The 7978-nt window shown below is 40.1% G+C and overlaps 1 pseudogene; it reads left to right on the top strand.

Moving 5' to 3' along the window:
- Positions 1–6366: 6366 nt before the first annotated feature.
- LOC112866475 (olfactory receptor 2A2-like) lies at positions 6367–7287 on the top strand (annotated as a pseudogene).
- The last annotated feature ends 691 nt before the right edge of the window (positions 7288–7978 follow it).

Genomic DNA, 7978 nt, shown 5'->3' with positions numbered 1-7978 from the left:
GATGCCTTTGATTTCCTTTTGTTGTCTGATTGCTGATGCTAGCACTTCCAACACTATGTTAAACAACAGCGGTCAGAGTGGACATCCCTGTCGTGTTCCTGATCTCAGGGAGAAAGCTCTCAGTTTTTCCCCATTGAGGATGATATTAGCTGTGGGATCTTCATAAATGGCTTTTGTGATGTTTAAGTATGTTCCTTCTACCCCGACTTTCTTGAGGGTTTTTATTAAGAACGGATGGTGAATTTTGTCAAATGCTTTTTCTGCATCAATTGACAGGATCATATGGTTCTTCTCTTTTCTTTTATTAATGTGATGTATCACATTGATTGATTTGCAAATGTTGAACCAGCCCTGCAGCCCAGGAATGAATCCCACTTGATCATGGTGAATAATTCTTTTTATATGCTGTTGAATTCAATTTGCTAGTATCTTATTGAGAATTTTTGCATCCATATTCATCAGGGATATTGTCCTGTAGTTCTCTTTTTTTACTGGGTCTCTGTCTGGTTTAGGAATCAAAGTAATGCTGGCTTCCTAGAATGAGTCTGGAAGTTTTCCTTCCCTTTCTACTTTTTGGAACAGCTTGAGAAGGATAGGTATTATCTCTGCTTTAAATGTCTGGTAGAATTCCCCTGGGAAGCCTGGGACTCTTATTTGTTGGGAGATTTTTGATAACTGATTCAATTTCTTCACTGGTTATGGGTCTGTTCAAGTTTTCTATTTCTTCCTGATTGAGTTTTGGAAGTGTGTGGGTGCTTATGAATTTGTCCATTTCTTCCAGGTTGTCCAGTTTATTGGCATATAATTTTTCATAGTATTCCCTGATAATTGCTTGTATTTCTGAGAGATTGGTTGTAATAATTCCATTTTCATTCATGATTTTATCTATTTGGGTCATCTCCCTTTTCTTTTTGAGAAGCCTGGCTAGAAGTTTATCAATTTTGTTCATTTTTTCAAAAAACCAACTCTTGGTTTCATTGATCTGCTCTACAGTTTTTTTAGATTCTATATTGTTTATTTCTGCTCTGACCTTTGTTATTTCTCTTCTTCTGCTGGGTTTGGGGTGTCTTTGCTGCTCTGCTTCTATTTCCTTTAGGTGTGCTGTTAGATTTTGTATTTGGGATTTTTCTTGTTTCTTGAGATAGGCCTGGACTACAAAGTATTTTCCTCTCAGGACTGCCTTCGCTGCATCCCAAAGTATTTGGATTGTTGTATTTTCATTTTGATTTGTTTCTATATATTTTTTAGTTTCTTCTCTAATTGCCTGGTTGACCCATTCATTCTTTAGTAGGGTGTTCTTTAACCTCCATGTTTTTGGAGGTTTTCCAGACTTTTTCCTGTGGTTGATTTCAAGTTTCATAGCATTGTGGTCTGAAAGTGTGCATGGTATGATCTCAATTCTTTTATACTTATGAAGGGCTGTTTTGTAACCCAGTATGTGATCTATCTTGGAGAATGTTCCATGTGGACTCGTGAAGAAAGTATATTCTGTTGCTTTGGGATGCAGAGTTCTAAATATGTCAAGTCCATCTGATCCAATGTATCATTCAGGGCCCTTGTTTCTTTATTGACATCTAGACCACCTAGATGGTCTATCCATTGTTGTAAATGGAGTATTAAAGTCCCCTGCAATTACCACATTCTTATCAATAAGGTTCCTTATGTTTGTGAGTAATTGTTTTATATATTTGGGGGCTCCTGTATTCAGCGCTTAGACATTTATAATTATTAGCTCTTCCTGATGGATAGACCCTGTAATTATTATATAATGCCCTTCTTCATCCATTGTTACAGCCTTTAATTTAAAGTCTAGTTTGTCTGATATAAGTATGGCTACTCCAGCTCTCTTTTGACTTCCAGTAGCATGATAAATAGTTCTCCATCCCCTCACTTTCAATCTGAAGGTGTCCTCAGGTCTAAAGTGAGTCTCTTGTAGACAGCAAATAGATTGGTCTTGTTTTTTTATCCATTCTGATACCATATGTCTTTCACTTGGCGCATTTAGTCCATTTGCATTCAGTGTTGTTATAGAGATATGTGTTTAGAATCATTGTGATGTCTGTAGGTTTCATGCTTGTAGTGATGTCTCTGGTACTTTGTTTCACAGTATCCCCCTTAGGATCTCTTGTAGGGCTGGTTTAGTGGTGATGAATTCCTTCAGTTTTTGTTTGTTTGGGAAGACCTTTATCTCTCCTTCTATTCCGAATGACAGACTTGCTGGACAGAGGATTCTTGGCTGCTTATTTTTTCCTGTTCATCACATTGAAGATTTCCTGCCATTCCTTTCTGGCCTGCCAAGTTTCAGTGGATAGGTCTGCCATTAGTCTTATGGGTCTCTCTTTATATGTTAGAGCATGTTTATCCCTAGCTGCTTTCAGAATTTTCTCTTTATCCTTGTATTTTTCCAGTTTCACTATGATATGTCATGCAGAAGATTGATTCAAGTTATGTCTGAAGGGAGTTCTCTGTGCCTGTTGGATTTCAATGCCTTTTTCCTTCCCCAGATCAGGGAAGTTCTCAGCTATGATTTCTTCAAGTACACCTTCAGCCCCTTTCTCTCTCTCTTCCTCCTCTGGAATCCCTATTCTATGGATATTATTGCATTTCATCGCATCACTTAGTTCTCTAAGTCTCCCCTCATACTCCTGGATTTTTTTATCTCTCTTTTTCTCAGCTTCCTCTTTTCCATAATTTTATCTTCTAATTCACCTATTCTCTCCTCTGCCTCTTCAATCTGAGCTGTGGTCGCCTCCATTTTATTTTGCACCTCATTTATAGCATTTTTAGCTCTTCCTGACTGTTTCTTAGTCCCTTGATCTCTGTAGCAGTAGATTATCTGCTGTCCTCTATACTTTTTTCAAGCCCAGTGATTAATTTTATGACTATTATTTTAAACTCATGTTCCATTACATTGCTTAAATCGTTTTTGATCAATTTGTTAGTTGTTGCTACTTCCTGGGGTTTCTTTTGAGAATTCTTCTGTTTCGTCATTTTGGATAGTCCCTGGAGTGGCATGGAACTGCAGAGCTTTTCCCTTGTGCTGTGTGGAGCAACTTGTGTTGGTGGTCAGGGCCTCAGTCAGACCCGATGTCTGCCCCAAGCCCACCACTGGGGCCACAGTCAGACTGGTGTGTACCTTATCTTCCCCTCTCCCAGGGGCAGGAATCACTGTGGAGTGGTGTGGCCCCATCTGGGCTACTTGCACCCTGCCAGGCTTGTGGTGCTGCTTCTATGGGATCTGGCATATTAGCTGGGGTGGATCCGCAAGGTGCACAGGGGCAGGAGGGGCAGACTCAGCTCTCTTTGCCTTCAGTGGTCTGGCTTTGGGAGGGGCTCTGCGGCACCGGGAGGGAGGCAGACCTGTCGGAGGGATGGATCCACAGAAGCACAGCATTGGGTGTTTGCGCGGTGCAAGCAAGTTCAGTGACGGGAACTGGTTCCCTTTGGGATTTCGGCTGGGAGATGGGCGAGGGAGATGGTGCTTCCCAGAGCCTTTGTTCCCCACTGAGCTGAGCTCTGTCTTCCAGGGCTTAACATCTCTCCCTCCTGGTGTCCTCTCACCCTCCTGCTGTCTGAGCAGAACTGTTGACTTATAACATTCCAGATGTTAAGTCCCACTGGATGTCAGAACACCCTCCGTCTGGCCCCTCCACTTTTGCAACCCAGACTCGGGGGCTCTGCCTTGCCGGGTGGGCTGGCTGACCCTCCACCGCCCTGGCTCCCTCCCGCCAGTCTGTGTAGCATGCACTGCCTCTCTGCCCTTCCTACCCTCTTCTGTGGGCCTCTTGTCTACACTTGACTCTGGAGAGTCCATTCTGCTAGTCTTCTGGCAGTTTTCTGAGTTATTTAGGCAGATGTGGGTGGAATCTAAGCGATCAGCAGGACGAGGTGAGCCCAGTGTCCTCCTACGCTGCCATCTTCCAAGCGACCCTCACATTAAATATTTTTTAACTTGAATGACTGTAAAGGTAAAGACATTTCTGTGTAATGGGTGATATTGGCCTCAAATAATAACTCATTCCATGTTGTCATTCATCTAGGAAACAGGAGTACCTGTTGGGCCACAAACTGGAATTAAGAAAAGCCAATAGATGGAAACAAAGAAATGTGTGTCTTTTGGTGTTAAAATGTAAAAAGATGTCTAGGAAGGAAATGATGAATAGTTGGTGTTAGGATAATTACTTCCACATGGAATTATTTCGGCAGTAAGAGACAGGTGTCCATTGTAATCAGCTCCCTGAAATTGGAGGATAGACAGCCCTCAGCTGTAATCAACTAAGAAAGACAGATTTAACCCAGTACACCAGAGGTTACATACATTGTCATCAGATTATACTTAACCTTCATAAAATCTCACTTTCCAGTAACTAGTCTTACTCCTTGTTGGTATTTAATATGAAGGTGACCTAAGAACGAACCAGAGGAAGTACATTTTACACCAGGTTGGACCAAATTGTATAAAAACTTGAGAGTCAGCATAATAGAAGCTGAAAAGCTGAAGTGGGGGCCCTTTCATAGGAAAGGTGAGTTTGAGATTAGTCATGATAATTCAGTTAGAGATTCTTTCCTCCCAAGTGATTTCTTCTGATGATAATATGTCTGGATTTCTTTTCTCCTGCTTGTTTGCTTTTTAGACAGAAAGATGATGACAGAGATAGATTTGACTGAGAACTTTCGTGTCTATGAATCTATTATGGGAAAATAACAAAAGGTACAAAAAATTTATGTATGAAATGGAGTCAGCATGGGCCATCATTTCTATTGCATGCAATATAGTAGAAGGTAATATATTAAATCAGTTAAAAGATAAAATAGTATGCAGCTGGCAACATATGCTCCAGAAAAGTATTTTGTCATGGGGAATTTACATGAACTGATTCTAAAAGAAATAACACTGTTTAATTTTTAATTATATATGAAATTCTATGTACAGTAAGTAATGAAACACTATATGCAAATTATTAACAATGATCACTTTTGGCCATGTTTCCCAGTATTATCTCTTTAGTCTTTCATTAAATTTCATGTTTTCCTAAGACACTTTGAAAAACTTGTCAAAATTTCATATGAGGTGTGTCTTCATTCACAGATTGTATCAGGCTGTTGAAACTAATCTGTGAATCTGAAATTCCCAAGAATCTATGATTGTCTAAATATAAAGAAAAACAAAAAATTTTAAATAAGACTAGAAGTATCCTTTTGCCCAAAATAAACCACTGTATCATATCAAGATCATTTTCTTTAATCTTAATGTTAATTTAGTAAAATAGATTTGGCCCTCCAAAGGAAGTCTGTAAAGATGTATTAGGATTAAACAAGTAAGTTTAAGAATTTATCATCCCCTTAACAGTTTGCATGTCAAATTATATGCTCTACTAATTAAACGAGGATATTAGAAATTTGGCAATAATCATGATAAAAATATTGTTAAAGATCCAATAAAATCAGATTTTTTTTGGAAAATAAGATTCTTCACTGAAAGGAACTAGATCTTTTTAGTGAAATAACTTATTTCAGGCTGAAGTGGGAAATAAACAACTTGAGGCTAGAACAATTTAGGAAGCCAGAAGTGAGAAAGTGCTTTAAATTGTGGAGTAATAATTTTATGCTGGAGATAATTTGAAGACTCCACCTTAACCAAGATCCACGTTGTACCACCAGTATTGGGACAAATTAACATTACCTGTATATTAATGGAAGCCATTAAGAAGGACACTTTTTATATCCTATTAGAAATTTATATTTTGAACTAAAAAGGGGCAATAAATGGAAAACCCAAGTTGAGAGACATAAAAAAACAACTGGTGTGTATGCTTCAAAAATATCAATTTCAAGGGAAAGACTGAGTGATTATTTCATATTAGAGGAGATGCAATGTGTGCAAGATTGCATCTTGGACCAGAGGGGAAGAAAATGCTGTATCTAGAATAGAGAATCATGCTAATGTTACATCTCCTGATTTTGGTTACTTATCCTGAATATGAATATCCTTGTCTTAGAAAAAAAACGAAGGGACAAATTGGCATTACGCCTACATTTTACTCTTACGTGGCCAAGGGGGAAAATGTGTACATAGGAAAAAAAAAAAAAAAAAAAGAATTGATGAAGCAAACTTTAAAACAATTTGGTAAACTATATATAATCATATTGTTTTAATTTTTGGATACTTATCTGAATAAAAATTTTAAACTAAAACATTGGACAAGAAAAAGTCAAGTAGGGACAGGCATAAAAGCTTCCTCTGAGTTCATAACTTTCCTTTCCTCTGAGTAAATAACTTCAATTTTCATTCATATCCAGCGTTGACCTTTCTATCACACTTCAGTCCTTGATAAACTTTCATCAAGGAATGGGGGGGGGGGTGGCAACCAATCGTGGACCAGAAATCATCCTGGTGGGATTCCAGCTCAGTAAAGACACTGAAGTGCTCCTCTCCTGTGTCTTCTCCCTGTTATATATCTTCAACCTGCTGGCAAATGGCGTGATCTTGGGACTCATTTGGCTGGACCTCAGACTGCATTCCCCCATGTATTTCTTCCTTTCTCATCTGGCTATCATTGACATATGCTATGCTTCCATCAGTTCGCCCAATATGCTGGAAAACCTAGTGAAGCACAAAAAAACTATCTCCTTTGTCTCGTGAGCTATGCAGATAGTTTTGTTTGTGACTTGTGCTGGTGAAGAGTGCCTGATTTTGGTAGTGATGGCCTATGACGGGTTCGTGGCAATCTGCCATCTGCCCCAGTACACTGTCATCATGAACTGGACAGTGTGCATGCTCCTGGTCATCGCTATCTGGGCATGTGGATTTTCCCTAGCCCTAGTACATGTAATTCTCTCTCTAAGGTTGACTTTCTCTGGGCCCCAGGAGGTGAACCACTTCTTCTGGGAAATCCTATCTGTCCTCAAAGTGGCCTGTGGTGATACTTGGATCAATGAAGTTTTTGTCTTTGCTGGTGGTGTGTTTATCTTAGTTGGGCCCCTCTCCCCGGTGTTGATCTGCTACGTGTGCATCCTCTGGGCCATCCTGAAGATCCAGACAAAGGAGGGGCGCAGAAAAGCCTTTTCCACCTGCTCCTCACACTTCTGTGTGGTTGGAGTCTACTTTGGCATAGCCCTGATGGTTGACTTGGTCCCAGACAATAGTCAACGTGAGGAGCAGCAGAAAATCCTTACCCTGTTTCACCACTCTTCAACCCATTGCTGAACCCTCTCATCTACAGTCTAAGGAATGCTCAGATGAAGGCTGCTTTTAACAGAGCATTGCAGAAAACAAGGGCAATATGAAGAATGGTAGAATTTCTCAGCAGGGAATTTGTCTTCTCAAGAGATATGATTGCTGGTGTATTAATACTCAAGAAATTTCCCCAAGAAGATTCATGATTTGATGGTGAGAATTATCAAAAGAGTTAAATTAGCCAGGTAGCAGAATAGAAATCCCTGAGTTTCCTCCATTCCTCCGAGGAGACAATAATATATAGATCAAATAGCCATTATGAGAAACCAGTAGAGAGGCTGCAGCACCTGGAGAAGCACAAAGTCAAGAAGAGTTACAGAAAAGTGATCAGGCAAGGTTATGATCTTTTTCCTGTTCTAGTCACTCCCCATCCCTGGCCCCGTGTGGCATGATCAGAGGATTCCTTCCTAACTCCACTTTCTCTTTGGATGAAAGGAGAGGAGTGGACCATGGGTATTACATTCTGGCTTTCAGAGATGGCCGAGGAATGTTTTCCATCTGGTGTGATTTAGAGCCCTGCTGGGAATGGCAGTCTGGGGGCCATCTTGGGGCCCCTGAGAAACAAACAAACAAACACTAACTTACAGAGCTGTAGGGAGATTGTAGCATCTCAGACAAACACCAGGGGGAGCAAGTGTTTACAGGCTCCAGAGAAGAAGCAGGCAAACCTCTTAACTGAGAAAATCCACGCACCAGTTCAGAGAAACTACGTCCCCATTAAAGCTTGAAAAGGTCCGCAGA

The sequence above is a fragment of the Puma concolor genome, chromosome A2, assembly GCF_028749965.1.
Source record: "Puma concolor isolate L17-30 chromosome A2, mPumCon1.1.hap2, whole genome shotgun sequence".
NCBI lineage: Eukaryota > Metazoa > Chordata > Mammalia > Carnivora > Felidae > Puma > Puma concolor.
The sequence above is the reverse complement of the archived record's forward strand: the minus strand, read 5'-3'. Positions and strand labels throughout refer to the sequence as shown.